This window comes from Hordeum vulgare, chromosome 2H (genome assembly GCF_904849725.1).
Source record: "Hordeum vulgare subsp. vulgare chromosome 2H, MorexV3_pseudomolecules_assembly, whole genome shotgun sequence".
Classification (NCBI taxonomy): Eukaryota; Viridiplantae; Streptophyta; class Magnoliopsida; order Poales; family Poaceae; genus Hordeum; species Hordeum vulgare.
Genome location: NC_058519.1, coordinates 43,469,877 through 43,488,990, shown reverse-complemented (window position 1 = coordinate 43,488,990; position 19,114 = coordinate 43,469,877). Strand labels below are relative to the sequence as shown.

Sequence of the window (19,114 nt, the reverse complement as noted above, 5' to 3'; positions counted from 1 at the left end):
ACAGCTAGCAGTTGAGTAGGTCAGCAAGAACATTTTTATTTTTCACTCTTGTAGGTAAGCAGTGTTGTAGCAAAATCATTCCACTCCAATCAACACAAGGCATCAAGCCACTTCAACTCAAGTGTGTATCCTCCTCTTTTCCTCAGTGTATCAGCTTGACTACTAGTGTGTGTTACATTAGTATATATGCTAGTGTACACTATAGTTTATCTAATAATAGTTCATCTCTAGTATGTACTACGTAGTTGGGCTAACAAAATGAACATAAAAAAAGCCCATCGGAATCCATCTAGCGACTTACCCCGCACGCCTCTCCTTCTCTCTCATTTGTTTCTTCCTCCCTACTGCGGCAAAATCGACAAATTTGATCCTTGGGCGCAAAACATTCACAAACTGAATTGTATTAGAAAAAAATTCACTCAGCTGACCCTTTTGTGTGGCGCCAGACACTTAGGCATCACACTACACTGTATGACACCTTAGTCGTAGGTACCACACCCCTGATCACGCTGGTGTCCAACCCCATCCCACCTCCCATAGTGTGGCGTCTTAACCGTAGGCGTTAAACTTATGATAGTGTGGCGTCGAGCGCTTAGGCGCCACACTGCGGGCCGGCGAGAGCGCAGCGCGGGACCATTTTCTGATCCCATCGCTCTGTCGGGCATGCCAGCCTCGCCACAACATGTCCTTCTTTTGACCTACGACACTATTATCATATCACTAAATCCGAGCTTGTTGTCTACAGCAACATCACCATCCACTGAGATAATTGCAAGGCACTACCACACTTGGTCACCATGTAACTGATTGGTACCAATAGTCATTTTTTCCGTGTCAGTACCATCTCATAGCCTAATTGTTACAATATGATCTGACATCCGTATAACTCGTATTGACGATGTATCTGACGTACCGGGCCCGCATGTCAGTCTCCACGGTGGCATACACATACCGGTTAGGTCACTCACTCGAACCTGGTCGAACCCGACCAACACTCTTCTCTCGCTCAAACATGGTCGAACCGGACCAACCCTCTTCTCTCGCTCGAACCCTAGCCTTGCTCTCCCCTCTCCCTCTCTGTGCGGCTCTCCAACGATGGCGACGGTGACTCCCGACGGCGATGACGTTGCGGGCGGCTACGGAGACCTCCCCGGCCTCGGGGTAGATGACCACGTAGGTCTGGATGTGGACGATGGCGGCTATAGTTCGAACCACTCCTCCAGCGCTGGTTCGGAGGATGAAGATTTGGAGGAGGAGGCGACGCTGTGCATGGAGGACAGGGTGAAGATGGCAGAGATCTGGGTCGCCAACCCTAGCAGTAGCCATCACTGGACCAGTGGTGCTGGTGGCGGCATGATGTAAGTCACTGAAGAACACTGGCAAGTTGTTTCTTTCTTTTTTGGGGTTGTATCAATGGTAGAGGCTAGTTGTATCAATGGTAGAGTCACTGAAGAACCCTGAACCAGTGCTCCTGGACTCGATATTATTAGGATCATGTTCATATTAGAGTTTGTGTGTTGCTCCTGTGACATTGATAATTCATAGTAGAGGTTGTGTGTTGCTCCTCTGCAATTCAGAATTCATAGTAGAGGCTTTATATGCTTATAGTTTGACTCATGAAGACAGCAAATGCTTATGTGCTTATCTGAATTTTTATGTCTATGTTCTTATCTGAATTTTTATGCTTATGAGTTTGCTTATCTGAATTTATATGCTTGCTTATCTGAATTTACATGCTTATGTGCTTATCTGAATTTTTATGTCTGAACTGTAGTTTGAATGATGATGTTTGAGAACTTCGGATTCACTTTGATTCCCAACCAAATATTGATATGAAGCTATGTAGCTCAGATGTTACATTTCTGAACCTGTATGCAGTGTTGCAAACACAAGGTTTTTATTTGTCAGATGAGTTATACCACATGAGGAATTTAGGAATAGGAGAGGAGAGAGAGCAGGGCTTAGATTTGATTGACACAAAGATCAAATTACAGGAACTAAAAAAGGAATATAAGCACAGTTTAGTTCTCAACTTGCTAGTGAGGGCAACAACAACTTATTTAGCAGCAAGTGCAGCAACTGAAGAGAGAACAAATTTAAGTAATATCATTTCTGTCAGTCATAGAGAGGATAAAATTAGCAGCAATAGTTTATGAACCACCTGTTCTTTATGATCTTAGTGAGCTTGCATTTCTTGCTGTTGATCCAGAAGGTGTAGTTTTCCATAGAAACCCTAGTCAACCTACTGCCTTTTGTACCCAAGAGAGCATAAACTTTAGAAAGGACAATCTTAATGTTATAATGGAGGAAGAGCCATTGTTTGAACAGTCACATAATAGTAGTGATGAAACTGAGGATGCATATGATAGTGATAACAATTCAGATAACAGCTCACAATTAGGAGAGGAGGAAGAAGATGTAGATCAATCTGAAGATTCAGATGAAAATTCAGATGAGGAACTATTACATTATGAGGGTGACACTGATGTTGAGGATTTTTTTGAGCAGGAAGATGAGGAAGTTTTTGGAAGAGAAGAGCCTCCAATGCAAAAACCTACAAAAAGGAGGAAGAAACTTGAAGTTAGGAAATGCCCCACTACTAGGTCACATTGTAGTGTGTTAGAGGAGGTGATACCTGATTTCATTCCTTCAGCAGATGAAGAAGATGATTGGTTGTTGTTTGAGGATGAAGTTGATAGACATGAGCCACCCTCATTTGTGCTACCTAAAGGGAGGAAGAGTAGGGCAAAGAAAAGGAAACCAAGGATGTGGTACAATGACAAACTTGAGCATCCACATCAGCAATTATGTGTGTACATGTGCATTAGGATCAACATCAATTCAGAGAAGCTTTGTTGAGCTTGCACATCACACAGGCCAGAGACTTTAGGTATCACAGAAACTCAGACCAAAGGATCATTGCTTGTTGTAAGAAAGATCATTGCCAGTTTTGCATTGTTGCTGCAGTTAACAAAGGGGAGAAGACCTTTGCTATTAAGAAAATGAGACTGGAGCACACTTGCCCTACCAACACACAGAAATCAAGGATTAGTGCAAAGTGGCTTGCAAAGACCTATGAGTCATTGTTCAGATCTGATCCCAGCACTAGCATAAACACTTTGATGGATAACTGTAGGGAGAATTATGGTGTTGATGTGGGAAGGCACATGGCCTATAGGGCCAAAACCTTGCTGTAGAAGCTGTGCTAGGAGAGCACAAGAAGCAGTATCCTAGACTTAGGGATTATGCTTAGACCATCATGGATACAAACCCTGGTAGTAGAGTTGTAGTCACAACAGTTACTTCTAAACCTACTACAAAAACACCACATCCAGCACCAAGGTTTCATGCTATGTTCTTTTGCATCAATGGAGCAAGGGAGGGATTTCTGAATGGATGCAGACCATTCATTGGTTAGTCATTCTTTTATTGTGCATCAATAATTTTAATTGTTTAGCAATGCTTTATAGACTTAAATTGTTCTTTACTTTCCATCAACATGTGTTGATGGATGCTTCATTAAGCTAACAACTGGTGCTCAAATCCTTGCCGTCACTGGAAGAGATGGCAATAACAATATTTTCCCACTTGCATTTGCTATAGTTCGACAAGAGGACACAGATAATTGGTGTTGGTTTTTGCACCAATTGAAGATATGTTTAGGAGGTGAAATTGGGAAATTTGGTCCTGATACTATCATGCCTGATAGACAGAAGATATGTGCTTTGCAACTGAATCAAATTTAGCATTTCTATTAAGTTCTGTATTTGTAGTTGTATAGTACCTAACTTTAGGATGCTATGTGATCAGTGGCTGCTAAATGCAGTAAATCAAGTATTCCCAAACTGCCATCAAAGATTTTGCCTTGGACACCTCTATGCAAATTTCTAGAATGCTGGTTTTAGGGGGGAAGATATTAAGAAATGCATGGATAATGCCAGCTATGCTTACAACCAACACAAGTTTAACATTGCCATGAATGATCTAAAAAATGAGAGTGAGGAAGCTTGGAAGTGGTTGAGTGGAATATCCAAGCACACATGGGCTAGGCATGCTTTTGACACTAACTGCAAGATAGACTTGGTTGTTAACAACCTGTCTGAGGTGTTCAACAATTATATCCTAGATTTTAGGAAAAACCTATTAGGACTATGATTGATGGTATTAAGGGCAAGTAGATGGTGAGGTGCATAGGAATAGAGAGAAAGGAAAGGCAGCTTTGTGGGAGATTACACCACATTATGCTAAGAAGCTAGAGGTGGAAAAGGAAAGGGCTAGATACTGCAAACCTATCCAAGTTGGTGTTAATCTATGGCAAGTTAGTAGTGGGCAGCAAACACATGTTGTAAACTTGGAACTGCATACATGTGGCTGCACAAAGTGGGACCTGTCTGGCATACCTTGAAACCATGCAATATCAGCAATTAACAAGGCAAAAAGATTTCCAGAGGAATATGTGTCCAAATTCTTTAAAAAACCTTTCTACCTTGCTTCTTATGAGCCAATGATATATCATGTTCCTCGAGAACATGATTGGACAAGGACAAGTGGACCATACATAGAGCCACCCACATTTCATGTGAAGAGGGGAAGAAAGAAAGAGAAGAGAATAAAGGGAAAATTTGAGGTTCCAAAACCAAAGGGCAGTTCAAGAATGGCCACTATAACATGCAACAACTGTGGGCTCCAAGGCCACAGATACACCAACTACAGACAACAGTTGAGAGTAGAGTTGGCTCTAAGGAAAAACAAGCATGTGGTAAACCATTTTCTCATAATGTGCTTTCCAACTATTGTCCTTTTGTGTTTATTTGCTTTGCAACTATTATGTTCATGTGTTCAATCCATTATTACAGGCTAGAACTAGAACATCACAGCCTCCAGCTGCAAGACCAAGGAGGGAAGCAAGATCATAGCCTCCCCCTGCAAGATCTACCATAAGATCAACAAGTAGTGCCAGTGTTCATAGGCCTTTCACTACCCCAAGATTTGCTGCTGGAGGTTCATCATCCGTTGATGCTGGTTCACCATCCGCTCCTGCCCCAAGATTTGCTGCTAGAGCTTCATCATGAGCTCCTAGAGGTTCATCAGTTGCTCCTACACCAAGAAACCATTCTGGGTGGATGGCATTTTTTACTGCCAGTGGTAACCATGACTAATGATGTGTATTCAGAGTATTTTCTGGTTGTATGATCAGTACTAAGTGATGTGTGATAAGCGATAAGTACTAAGTTCTATGATGTGTATTAAGTGAATTTGCTGGTTGTATGATCTAGGCCTGGGCATAAAAACCGACGAACCGAAGACCGAACCGATACCGAAACCAAAAAAACCGAATTTTCGGTTTTTGTTGCTGCTACAGTAAAATTCGGTTTCTGAGTATACTAACCGAATTTAATTCGGACTATTCAGTTTTATACCGATAACCGAAACACAAATCGAAGTACGTGTTCGAACATGCAAAATCCCATCGCGCATGTCATGCTTGTGGCCGCATGTGTGAGTTAGCGACGGCCGTGTACCTCTCCTGGGCCTTTCACCTACACGATGCAATTAACTAAGGCCCACACTTGGCAGAATAGTACTCTCAGGTAGCTACGTACGTCACTTCCCTTGGATTTATCCCACCTCGGCTAGCTATAGAGGATGCGAAAATGAGCTTGGCTACTTAAGAAGACAGAGTACAATATGTACAACGCACACAAAAGTTAGCTCACGGCCAGGAAACACTTAACTAGTGTGGTTTTGAGCTTATTGTTTCTACTGTAAAAATAAGGTTTTTGTACGTTGTCCCTAGTTCGGTTAATACTAAAAACCGAACCAAAAAATTGGTTAACCGAACTTTCGGTGAGTTGATTTTTTGTGTCTATTTCGGTTTTTTACTTTCACTAACCGAATTCATTAAAAAACAGAACAATAGAAACCGAATTTTCGGTTTCTACCGAATGCCCAGGCCTAGTATGATCAGTACTAAGTGATGTGTCCTATGTGTTTTGGGTTCAAAAGTAAGAATGCCTCAGATCTATTTATGTGTTCTTGGTGAGCTGATGATCAGGTTATATGATGTGTGATGTGATGGTCATGGTTCTGATCTATTTATGTGTTCATCATCTTTTTATAGCAACAGGTTAGGAAATTAAGAGCTCTCTTTAGTTAGGAAATTAATAGCTAGCATATTACACATAGCACAACAAATGGTCATGGTTCTTATTGCTCAAATGGTGTTATATCTGCTCTCTGATATGCTTTATGGTCATGGTTCTTATTGCTCTCTGATGGTCATGGTTCTTAAGATATACCCATCTATCAATTTGTGACATCCCCGGATTTGTGCTACAGTAACCCCTGTAGTCAAGCGACAGTAATCCACGCTAATGAAGCCATGTCATCATAAATTCTATCATTGATCTCGTGTTAGTCCAAAACCAAGTCAAATTCGAAATTTAAAATTAAAATCGAACGAGAAACGTTTTGTGATGTTAAGTTAAAATGTCGGGAGAGTTATTGAAATTCCCTAATAGGTTATAAAAATGAATCGGACATTTTTAATGGTACTAAAAGTCCTATATAGTTAGAACAGAAAGATATATATATATAAGAAAATGATAATAATAGAATGTCAGAAAGTAAAAGAAAGAAAAACAAATGATAAAAAAAACAACCGAGCCCCTAGCCGACTGGGCCAAAGTGGCCCAGCCAGCGAGGCCACCAGCCCACCGCGCCAAACCCTAGCGAGCGCGCTCCCCTCGCTCTCCCCCCCCCCCCCGCTCTCCCGTTTCCCCCGCCGCCGCCAGGGGCTCCCTTCCCCCGATCCCCACACCAACCCCCACGAGAGGCGTGGCCCCTCCCCACCTAATCCCGCTCGCCTGGCCCCCTCCCACCGATCTCTCCTCTCTCTCTCGTCAGCACCCACCCCACCGACAGCCTATCTCTCCCTCCCGTCTCACCTACCACCGAACCCCACGCCCGAGCCTCCCATCGGTCCCTCCTCTCCCCTGGAGACCGAGAGACCCCAGGAACCCCACGCCCGAGCCTCCCATCGCTGTCCCAGATCGAGGCTCCCATCTCCCGCAGCTCTCGGATCCCCCCTCGTCGGCCCCTCTCCCCACCGCGGCACCACCTCCACCCTGCAAGCTCCGGCGACCCGACCCTCCCCTACACACGTCGGCTCCCTCCCGAGCCTTAGCCCCAGGAGCCCCGTCCACCACCCCTCCGGATCCGTCGACCGAGGCCCTCTCCATCTCGCCGGCCGGAGCCCTCTCGGCGGCTCCATCCCGGGGCCCTTCCTCACCGGGGCCCATCTCGGTACGACCTCGCCGGCTCCGTCACCGCCGTCACCACCGCGCCATCACCGCCGTCACCTCCACCTTCCCGCGAACTCCGGCTTCACCGGGCCGTCTCATCAACGTTGGTGAGCCCCTCCTCGGGCTCCTCCCACCATCTCCTTCCTTGCGTCGTTCCGGTCCGTTCCGGCAAACGGCGTTCCGATCCGACGCCGTTAGGTTCACATAGGTGATGGTGGTGATGTATAACTCTTTGTTGAGTTCTCTGTTAAGCAGAGAGGTGGGAGTTGGGAGATGAGTTGAAAGAAAAGAAATAAAAATAAACGATGTATTTGTGTATGTATGTATAAATATCGTACGTATTTGGTATGTATGAGATGCACGATGTATGTATTTATGTATGTAGGTATATGGAGAATACGTTAATTGGATGAATAGGTATTTGTAGGTAAAATGTGTATGTGGCCTAAAGTCACTTACCGGTGGGGCCAACTCACCTCGCTGTCTACGACAGGGAGGCCCCACACCCTCTCTTTAACTAAAGTAAAACTTAAATTATAAAAATAATAATAATAATGTTTTTATTAAATAAATAAATAGATATATCAGTTAGTTAGTTAATTGGATAATTAGAATAATTAGAGTATGACACGTGGGTCCCCCACTAATTTAATCTGATTAATTAATATTTAATTTTAATTAAAACTTGTGCCTATGACGTTCGGGACCCGCTGGTCAGTTGACCAGTCAACTGCTCATGTCAGCATGACATCATGTTGATGTCATAATAGCTTTTTATTAAATTATTTAAATCTGTTTTTAATTCCTAATTATTGAATAAAACTTTAAAAATTAATATAAAATAATCCGTAAGTCAGATCAAAATATTTTCAACATGAAAGTTGATCAGCAGAACGAGACGAACCCGGATACACGGTCCATTCGTTTGTCACGTGTCCCTAGCATAGCAAACATAGAAATTTTCCATCGTTTTCAGTATGACCGGTAGTAGCTCGAGACCCGGAAAATATCGTCAGATATTCTTCCGACCCGTCTATGACGGATGTTGCTGCATTAGCTCATGTCTAGCTTGCATCTTGCCATGTCATGCTTTGTGTTGCACCGTTGCTATTATTTATTGTTTCTTCCCCCTCTTCTTACCGGTAGACCCCGAGACTGACGCTGCTGCCGGGTACATCTACAACCCTGCCGATCAGTCCTTTGCCGCAGAGCAGCAAGGCAAGCAAACCCCCCTTGATCATTCCTATATCGCCTATGTCTTTCTTCCTACTGCTTGCATTAGTATTTTGCTACTGTTGTAGTTAGCTCCTATATCTGATGCATAGCCTATTTTTGATGAACTACTAGTTTCAGTCCTGTACTTTAAATCTGCTTAGTATAGGTGGAGCAGTCATCCCCTCTGACCCCGTAGTCCAGTTGCCCCGCTTGTTTTCAAATCTCGATCCCTGATCGACGAACCAGACCCGACACAGCACATACTATCGGGTACCGAGGGTGACACCTCGCTAAGTACTCCAGATGATATCTCTGTAGTATAGCTAATCGATCGTGGTTATCGAGGGTGATTCCTCTTTCACCATTCCCGATGACGCCTCTGTCGTGCAACCCCTCAAGTGTGGGACCCCCGAGGGTGATTCTTCCAAGCCCACCTTGACGCGTACATCGTTCGGAATCCAACGAGGGTGATACCTCGGATTCCCACCGATGTTACAACCACACAGTTACTCGACCTTGTTACTGGGATCTTTGGTGATTAGTTGTAAGACGGGTGGATTCCCGTGAGACTGTGCTGATGGCCTAATTAAAATGTTAACGGATTTGGGTATTTTGATCTGGGTTGGTCGGAGACCTTTTCGCACTAACCGGCTACGCGGGAAGAATTATGGGTACTCGGCGTCGCGGTATCAGCCGAAGCTTTTCAGATGCCAGCAATGTAGCGGCGCGCGCCCGAGTGGTCCCGAGATGCATCGCTCTTGTGATTAAGGGATACTAGGACTGACGTCGGCCGCCCACGCCACGTGCAGGAGCGCGAAGGGGAACTGGGCCCACGAACCCTTTGTGCTTAGGAGTTAGACCGGCGGGCTGGCCTCTCTGATTAGTCTTAGGTGGGGCTGCGATGTGTCGATATTCCGAGGCCGGGCAGGACCTAGAAAAGTATGTCCGGCCAGAGTGTTATCGAGCGTGACGGGACATGTGGTGCACCCGTGTAGGGATGAAAATTAACTATTCGAATAGCCGTGTCCACGGTTACAGGACGACTTGGAGTTGTGCCCCGATCTTATGCAACTACAATTGTTACATAACTGGAATTAGTTTGCCTCGGGATTGCTTCCTCGCAGGGAGTCGAGGGAGGATCTTTGGGCGTGACCTCACTTTAATATTGCTGCAACAATATGACTATTATTGTTTTACCCCCTGTTCTACTCTCGTCTATTGCTGCAAGACCCTGAAGATGCTAGTCTTCGATAGGACTAGGCCTTCTCTCTCTATTCTCGCATTGCTGCAGTCAGTCCACATATAACAACCCCCCCTTCTTGTTACTGATGCATACTAAGAATAGTTCTGATGTAAGACTTGCGAGTACTTTAGATGAGTACTCATCGCTGCTTTGCTCCCCCTTTGTCCCCTTGATCCGTTGCTGCGACCAGATGATGGAGCCCAGGAGTGGAGTTTCCTGTCGATGTCTGCCATCCCGATGGTGTCTTCTTCATGGAGGCCGCTGAAGATAGGAGTAGTTTAGGAGGTTCCCAGGCAGGAGGCCTCGCCTCGTTCGATCGTGTTTCTTTTGTGCTAGCCTTCTCTAAGGCACCCCTTGTTTTATGTCTGTACTCAGATATTGTTGCTTCCGCTGACTCGTGTGTTTATCGAGCTTTTGTATTCTAGCCCTCGAGTCCCCTGGCTTGTAATATGAAGCTGATGTTATTTTATTTGTGTCTAGAGTTGTGTTGTGATATCTTCCCGTGAGTCCTTGGGTTTGATCGTACGCATTTGCGTGTATGGTTAGCGTACGATTAAATCGAGGGCGTCACAAGTTGGTATCAGAGCCGACTGCCTGTAGGTAGCCCCCTTTCCAACTCCTTGGCCGAAGTTGAGTCTAGTGTTTGAAAAACTTTACTAACACTGATGTTGTGGCTTACGGGCCCACATCTCAATTGGGTGGTATTAGTATCTTTCACTCCTTTCCTATACCCTGGGCTCTACTCTCTCTTCTCTTTCGGGTTAAAGATTTTACTAACTCTAACATTAGGTTCTCGTAAATACTTCCTTCCGAAGAGCCCCTCATTCCTGATAATGACTCGATTCGTCAGGAGACTCCGATGGTATTCTCCTATGCTTTCTCTCGAGAACTTGTGCCCATCGCTCTTGCGATTACCCTTCCTTCGTCAACCACTATGGATGACTACATGCAAATGTCGTTCATACCTTATTTTCTAATTGCTCTTGTTTTACGAGATGCAACGAATTATCTTATCGGGGATTCGTCCATCATCAGTGATCATGGGTTTCGAAAGATCTACGACTTACTATTCGGTCTTCCGAAATCCTCCGTAGCCTAATGTTCATAACCTGTCTCACCTGCTTGCATTATGGTTAAATCCATATGACTAACTGCATTCATTAAAATTCCTTTGTGAATTTTCCTGTGATCTTATTGATTCTATCTTTGTGTGAATGCACACAATCATGTGTTGTGACTCATAAATTATCTGCCGGCTCAGACGTCCTTCCAGACCGAGCTGATTCTCGACAAATCAATTTTTGGTTGGTTGTCCATCTAAGTCCATTCAACCTACTTGTATTTGATCGGAGCATCTGATTATGATACGCCAACCTAAAAATCATAATTCCTTTGGTAATTAAGTAGCGATAATTTTCAGATGTTTTATTAACACGATGCATTGCATCCTATATCCCTCGGATTGAGTACCGATACTCACATCAGATCTTTGTGGACTACCAGACTCATTCTGGGTTATTATTCGACGACATCTTTTGCTTTCGAAAATTCTTGTGAATGCTTCCCGTGACACATGATGCCATTGGTAAATTGTGTCTTCTCCCTCTGTTAAATTCTAGCCTATACTTTTGTTGGCCATGCGCTGTTGTCAAGCATGTGTTAATTACTCTTGGAGTGTATGGTATATGTTCCTAAGATGCCCCTATGGGTTGAACCTATGCCTTACTAAATCAATATGATCCGAAGAGTTTTCACGAGTCTTGCTCTTTTGGTGTTTTGCCGAATGTTCTTTCAAAGCTACAACCTGATCAAAGGCGAGGAATAAATGGCAGGTGATGCATTGATGAAGCGGGAGTCGACCTTGAACTTTGTGTTCATGCCCATGGAAACCATGTTGATCCTATCAAACTTCTCGTATCGATAATCATTCATTCTGTGGATTAAATCTGGTATCTGTGATATTGTCCTTTACAATCATGGTTCCGACCATGTTGTCCTACCTTGGTTTCAGTCTTAGACGAGTTAAAGTACTTGTCTTCTTCAGACCAATACATCAGTCCAAGCCTTAATGTTGATCTACCTCCGATTAATATCCCTTGTAGCCCGAGGATATCTCGGAGCTATATAACATCTTGTGAGCTCCTCATCAACTATGATATTTTCATTTATTCCAATTTTCCTCGTGTTCTGAATCGTTGGACACACAAGTACATCGATAACTGAATCGAGTATGCACTGCGATTGAACAATTTTTAGTAATCTTCCTTGTTTACGAGTTTGTACTCGATCATGTCAAGCCAAGCTGACAAGCTACATCATCATCGTCATGTTCGAGCTCGACCATGCTACCTCTACCGTTCATCCCTGGAACACAATTCCAACTATGTGTATAGCTTGCATCGAGCTTTCCACATCATGTTGGTTGTCCTGAAAGGCAATCTCAATTCTAAGCTAGCAGCCTTATCTGTGATTCCGACAACCTCTTGCTTTATCATTCCCTTGCTTGATGTCGTCGCTGATCGATCACATCTTCGTGAAGCTTCTCGACAAATGTGTCGTGATCATCATTAGCATTCTGAGCTCTTGCAGGGTATCAATTGAATGCATGATGAGAAAATACCATCCCTGCCCCTCGATGGTTTGTGTTTTCATCGACAACCTTTTTGCCTTCCCTCCAACACAAACGTGTTCATGTTTTGTGTTGTCCTTCGAGTTCCTTGCTAATTCAGCTTATGTCGCCTTCTACCTTGGAGTATTACTACCATTTCTATCAAGAATGTTGTGAACATCATTGCACCTCTTAAGGATTCTTGATATAGTAATACTTCTCGCCATCACCATTCATTCTTGGTCCCGTGTTGTTTCAAACCGGACTACCGACAAGTGAACAAGTGAACTCTGATGTGTGACTCCAATACTTTTGTCAACCCTATCCCCTTGAGGTTAATAATAGATTGTTTCCTCCTTAGTGTGTTGGGTGTTGACTCATCATTTTAGCATTGGTCGTGCTACTCATTCCGTATTTTCGAGTGCACCCTTCGACCAATGTTTAATTGTTGATGTTCCCTCGAGCATACGACATTATACCATTTGATTTGACAAATGCTATCTCCTTGATATTATAACTTTGGAAATTCATCCGTGTCAAAATCTTGAGGGATTGATGCTGAGCGCATCGACCACACCATCAACATATTCATGATTCACGATGAAGCCCTTGAAAGCCTTATCTTTGTCCCTAGCTTGTAAAGAATATGTTTCATAGAAGAAGTGTATTTCCCCAAAGTTCACGTGCAATCTTTCCGCCGTGAATATGTGAAGGTTTTGTTTCACTCCCTCTTGGGAAATACCAAATCATTCATGCATGTGCGAAGTGTTATATGTTTTGATGATTTGCTATTCTCACTGCATATAACTTGCTCAGCACGCCAAGCCACTAACTGATTTGATCAAGGAAAAGAAGTTCCTTCATAAGAGCTAATCGAGATTTGCACATGGAACCTTGTTATCCTCAATGATGGTTTCCAAATGAGAACTCAGTTGCTTTTTCACGTAATAAGTCTATGTGGGCACGAATGTCTTGGCATTGGGTTCATATGTCTTACAATCGAACTCATGATTCAAGAATTGCTTGTGTAGCTCATATCGTGAGAATCTTGCATCTTCATCTTCCTTCTCGGGTATCTTGAGTCTCAGGTGTCTCGACACCAATCAGGTCTGAATCTCGGGCAGATATGATGGTTGGAACATTTTCCCGATAACTATAACTTTGGTCTTTATGTAACCTGGTACGGTGATGTCTTGTCTGGCACACCGGGCCGAAGGACCTATTGTTATAAATTCTTCCATATGTAAGATTCACCATCCTTTCATGCGGAAACTATGTGACTTATTTCATAAGTTGTTCCTCATGAATCCTCTTTGTATACCCATGAGTCCAACCCTTACCTGATGACCATGTCGATGCTACCCCGAAGCACGGATGTGGTACTTCAAATTTCAACAGGAACATTGGAAGCGCAATGCTAAAATTGTTCCTGATCAATTATCCAGACCACGTGGTATGGGTAAAATTCTCGATTCTTCTTGCCTCTTTATCAAGATGGTTATGTACTTAATGACCTATCATGTATACCATACTCTATGTTTTCCTCGGGAATGGTATACTTTAAATTCTTTGTGTGAGTGAACATTCTCATTCCCATTGGTTTGTTTGACCTTTCTTGTGGCATAACTTATCTAAGCAGTGTTAATTCCCTGCTTAGGTAAAAATCTCGGTATACAAATCTGTCGCTAAGACCCCGTTAGTATTGTGGATAACATTCTGGTAACCGTCGGTGGACGGGAACCTTGCCTATTGGTCCGCCTCGTTTCAACGAGCAGGAAAATGGTTCTATTCGTTCCCCTCTCTTGGTACCGCTGTTGTTCCAACATAACTGACAAATTATCCTCTGACATGTCCTGCTACCAAGACTGTATAATATGTCACCCCTCTGCCTATTCTTGACCCACATGGTGGACCCATAACCCAAAGTTCCACAGGATTGAAACCTGACAATCCTATACATCTCTGACTCCAAGGTATCCCTTACACTTGGTTCGTATGAAATTCTCGAGCCACCGTTCAATGGCCGATCACTCTTCGGTCCGGATATTATTCAACATGCCGAAGATCAAGTCCACATTATTCATGATAATCTGAAGGCTGCTCAGTCTCGTCAGAAGAGTCAGTATGACCGTCATCATCAAGATATGGTCTATCAACCTGGCGAAAAGGCTTATCTTCATGTCACACCAATGAGAGGTGCACATCGTTTTGTGATCAAGGGCAAGTTAGCTCCTCGCTATATTGGTCCTTTCACTGTTCTCGAAAGCCGTAGAAGAGTGTCTTATCAATTGGAACTGCCGGCAAACCTTTCTCAGGTTCACGATGTCTTCCGTGTTTCTCAGCTCCGTCGCTGCTTCAAGGATCCTATTCGAGCAATGGATCATGGTATGCTTGGGCTCCAACAAGACCTCTCTTATAAAGAGCATCCGGTCCGCATTCTCGACCTCTTTCCCTCTACCTCTTAATTCTCGGGACGAGAATTCTTGTTAGTGGGGGAGAGTTGTGACATCCCCGGATTTGTGCTACAGTAACCCCTGTAGTCAAGCGACAGTAATCCATGCTAATGAAGCCACGTCATCATAAATTCTATCATTGATCTCGTGTTAGTCGAAAACCAAGTCGAATTCGAAATTTAAAATTAAAATCGAACGAGAAACGTTTTGTGATGTTAAGTAAAAATGTCGGGAGAGTTATTGAAATTCCCTAATAGGTTATAAAAATGAATCGGACATTTTTAATGGTATTAAAAGTCCTATATAGTTAGAACAAAACATATTTATATATATAAAAAAATGATAATAATAGAATGTCACAAAGTAAAAGAAAGAAAAAACAAATGATAAAAAAAAACAACCGAGCCCCTAGCCGACTGGGCCAAAGTGGCCGAGCCAGCGAGGCCACGAGCCCACCGCGCCAAACCCTAGCGAGCGCGCTCCCCTCGCTCTCCCCCGCTCTCCCGTTTCCCCCGCCGCCGCCAGGGGCTCCCTTCCCCCGATCCCCACACCAACCCCCACGAGAGGCGGGGCCCCTCCCCACCTAATCCCGCTCGCCTGGCCCCCTCCCACCGATCTCTCCTCTCTCTCTCGGCAGCACCCACCCCACCGACAGCCTATCTCTCCCTCCCGTCTCACCTACCACCGAACCCCACGCCCGAGCCTCCCATCGGTCCCTCCTCTCCCCTGGAGACCGAGAGACCCCAGGAACCCCACGCCCGAGCCTCCCATCGCTGTCCCAGATCGAGGCTCCCATCTCCCGCAGCTCTCGGATCCCCCTCGTCGGCCCCTCTCCCCACCGCAGCACCACCTCCACCCTGCAAGCTCCGACGACCCGACCCTCCCCTACACACGTCGGCTCCCTCCTGAACCTCAGCCCTAGGAGCCCCGTCCACCACCCCTCCGGATCCGTCGGTCGAGGCCCTCTCCATCTCGCCGGCCGGAGCCCTCTCGGCGGCTCCATCCCGGGGCCCCTCCTCATCGGGGCCCATCTCGGTACGACCTCGCCGGCTCCGTCACCGCCGTCACCACCGCGCCATCACCGCCGTCACCTCCACCTTCCCGCGAACTCCGGCTTCACCGGGCCGTCTCATCAACGTTGGTGAGCCCCTCCTCGGGCTCCTTCCACCATCTCCTTCCTTGCGTCGTCCCGGTTCCGTTCTGGCAAACGGCGTTCCGATCCGACGCCGTTAGGTTCGCATAGGTGATGGTGGTGATGTATATCTCTGTGTTGAGTTCTGTGTTAAGCAGAGAGGTGGGAGTTGGGAGATGAGTTGAAAGAAAAGAAATAAAAATAAACGATGTATTTGCGTATGTATGTATGTATAAATGTCATACGTATTTGGTATGTATGTATGTATAAATGTCATACGTATTTGGTATGTATGAGATGCACGATGTATGTATTTATGTATGTAGGTATATGGAGAATACGTTAATTGGATGAATAGGTATTTGTAGGTAAAATGTGTATGTGGCCTAAAGTCACTTACCGGTGGGGCCAACTCACCCCGCTGTCTATGACAGGGAGGCCCCACACCCTCTCTTTAAGTAAAGTAAAACTTAAATTATGTAAATAAAAAAATAATGTTTTTATTAAATAAATAAATAGATATATCAGTTAATTAGTTAATTGGATAATTAGAATAATTAGAGTATGATACGTGGGTTCCCCACTAATTTAATCTGATTAATTAATATTTAATTTTAATTAAAACTTGTGCCTATGACGTTCGGGACCCCCTCATCAGTTGACCAGTCAACTGCTGATGTCAGCATGACGTCATGCTGATGTCATAATAGCTTTTTATTAAATTATTTAAATCTGTTTTTAATTCCTAATTATTGAATAAAACTTTAAAAATCAATATAAAATAATCCGTAAGTCAGATCAAAATATTTTCAACATGAAAGTTGATCAGCAGAACGAGACGAACCCGGATACACGGTCCATTCGTCTGTCACGCGTCCCTAGCATAGCTAACATGGAACTTTTCCATCGTTTCCAGTATGACCGGTAGTAGCCCGAGACCCGGAAAATATCGTGAGATATTCTTCCGACCCGTCTATGACGGATGTTGCTGCGTTAGCTCATGTCTAGCCTGCATCTTACCATGTCGTGCTTTTTGTTGCATCGTTGCTATTATTTATTGTTTCTTCCCCTCTTCTTACCGGTAGACCCCGAGACTGACGCTGATGCCGGGTACATTTACGACCCTGCCGATCAGTCCTTTGCCGCAGAGCAGCAAGGCAAGAAAACCCCCCTTGATCATTCCTATATCGCCTATGTCTTTCTTCCTACTGCTTGCATTAGTATTTTGCTACTGTTGTAGTTAGCTCCTATATGTGTTGCATAGCCTATTTTTGCTGAACTGCTACTTTCAGTCCTGTACTTTAAATCTGCTTAGTATAGGTGGAGCAGTCATCCCCTCTGACCCCGTAGTCCAGTTGCCCCGCTTGTTTTCAAATCTCGATCCCTGATCGACGAACCAGACCCGACACAGCACATACACCTCCTTCGTTGTACGAAGGTACAGAGATACTATCGGGTACCGAGGGTGACACCTCGCTAAGTACTCCAGATGATATCTCTGTAGTATAGCTATTCGGTCATGGTTATCGAGGGTGATTCCTCTTTCACCATTCCCGATGACGCCTCTGTCGTGCAACCTCTCAAGTGTGGGACCCCCGAGGGTGATTCCTCCAAGCCCACCTTGACGGGTACATCGTTCGAAATCCAGCGAGGGTGATACCTCGGATTCCCCCCGATGTTACAACCACACAGTTACTCGACCATGTTACTGGGATCTTTGGTGATTAGTTGTAAGACGGGTGGATTCCCGTGAGACTGTGTTGAGACATTTTCACACTAACCGGCTACGCGGGAAGAATTATGGGTACTCGGCGTCGCGGTATCAGCCGAAGCTTTTCAGATGCCAGCAATGTAGCGGCGCGCGCCCGAGTGGTCCCGAGATGCATCGCTCTTGTGATTAAGGGATGCTAGGACTGACGTCGGCCGCCCACGCCACGTGCAGGAGCGCGAAGGCGAACTGGGCCCATGAACCCTTTGTGCTTAGGAGTTAGACCGGCGAGCTGGCCTCTCTGATTAGTCTTAGGTGGGGCTGCGACGTGTCGATATTCCAAGGCCGGGAAGGACCGGGAACAGTATGTCCGGCCAGAGGGTTATCGAGCGTGACGGGACATGTGGTGCATCCCTGCAGGGATGAAAATTAACTATTCAAATAGCCATGTCCACGGCTACAGGACGACTTGGAGTTGTGCCCCGATCTTATGCAACTACAATGGTTACTTAACTGGAATTAGTTTGCCTCAGGATTGCTTCCTTGCAGGGAGTCGAGGGAGGATCTTTAGGTGTGACCTCACTTTAATATTGCTGCAACAATATGACTATTATTGTTTTACCTCCTGTTCTACTCTCGTCCATTGCTGCAAGACCCTGAAGATGCTAGTCTTCGATAGGACTAGGCCTTCTCTCTCTATTCTCGCATTGCTGTAGTCAGTCCACATATAACAACCCCCCCTTCCTGTTACTGATGCATACTTAGAATAGTTCTGATGTAAGACTTGTGAGTACTTTGGATGAGTACTCATCACTGCTTTGCTCCCCCTTTGTCCCCTTGATCCGTTGCTGCGACCAGATGATGGGGCCCAGGAGTGGAGTTTCCTGTCAATGTCTGCCATCCCGATGGTGTCTTCTTCATGGAGGCCGCGAAAGATAGGAGTAGTTTAGGAGGTTCCCAGGCAGGAGGCCTCGGCTCGTTCGATCGTGTTTCTTTTGTGCTAGCCTTCTCAAAGGCACCCCATGTTTTATGTCTGTACTCAGATATTGTTGCTTCCGCTGACTCGTGTGTTTATCGAGCTTTCGTATTCTAGCCCTCGAGGCCCCTGGCTTGTAATATGAAGCTGATGTTATTTTATTTGTGTCAAGAGTTGTGTTGTGATATCTTCCCGTGAGTCCTTGGGTTTGATCGTACGCATTTGCGTGTATGGTTAGCGTACGATTAAATCGAGGGCGTCACACAATGCAACAGGTGCTTCATGGTCATGGACACTTAAACACATACCCATCTATCAATGCAACAAATAAGATATTTCACATAATACAACATACTTGGGTTGAATAAAGATCAAGTCACTTAAGCATACATAATTCATAGATTCTTGCAATACAACATTGGTACAAAAAGGGCACCACACCAACCATAGCATAGTGGAGTTACAAACATAGCAT

At 44.8% G+C, this 19,114-nt stretch overlaps 1 pseudogene; it reads left to right on the top strand.

The window, feature by feature from the left end:
- Positions 1–1,095: 1,095 nt before the first annotated feature.
- The window catches only part of LOC123425310, a 67,695-nt pseudogene continuing 49,676 nt past the window's right edge, over positions 1,096–19,114 (top strand).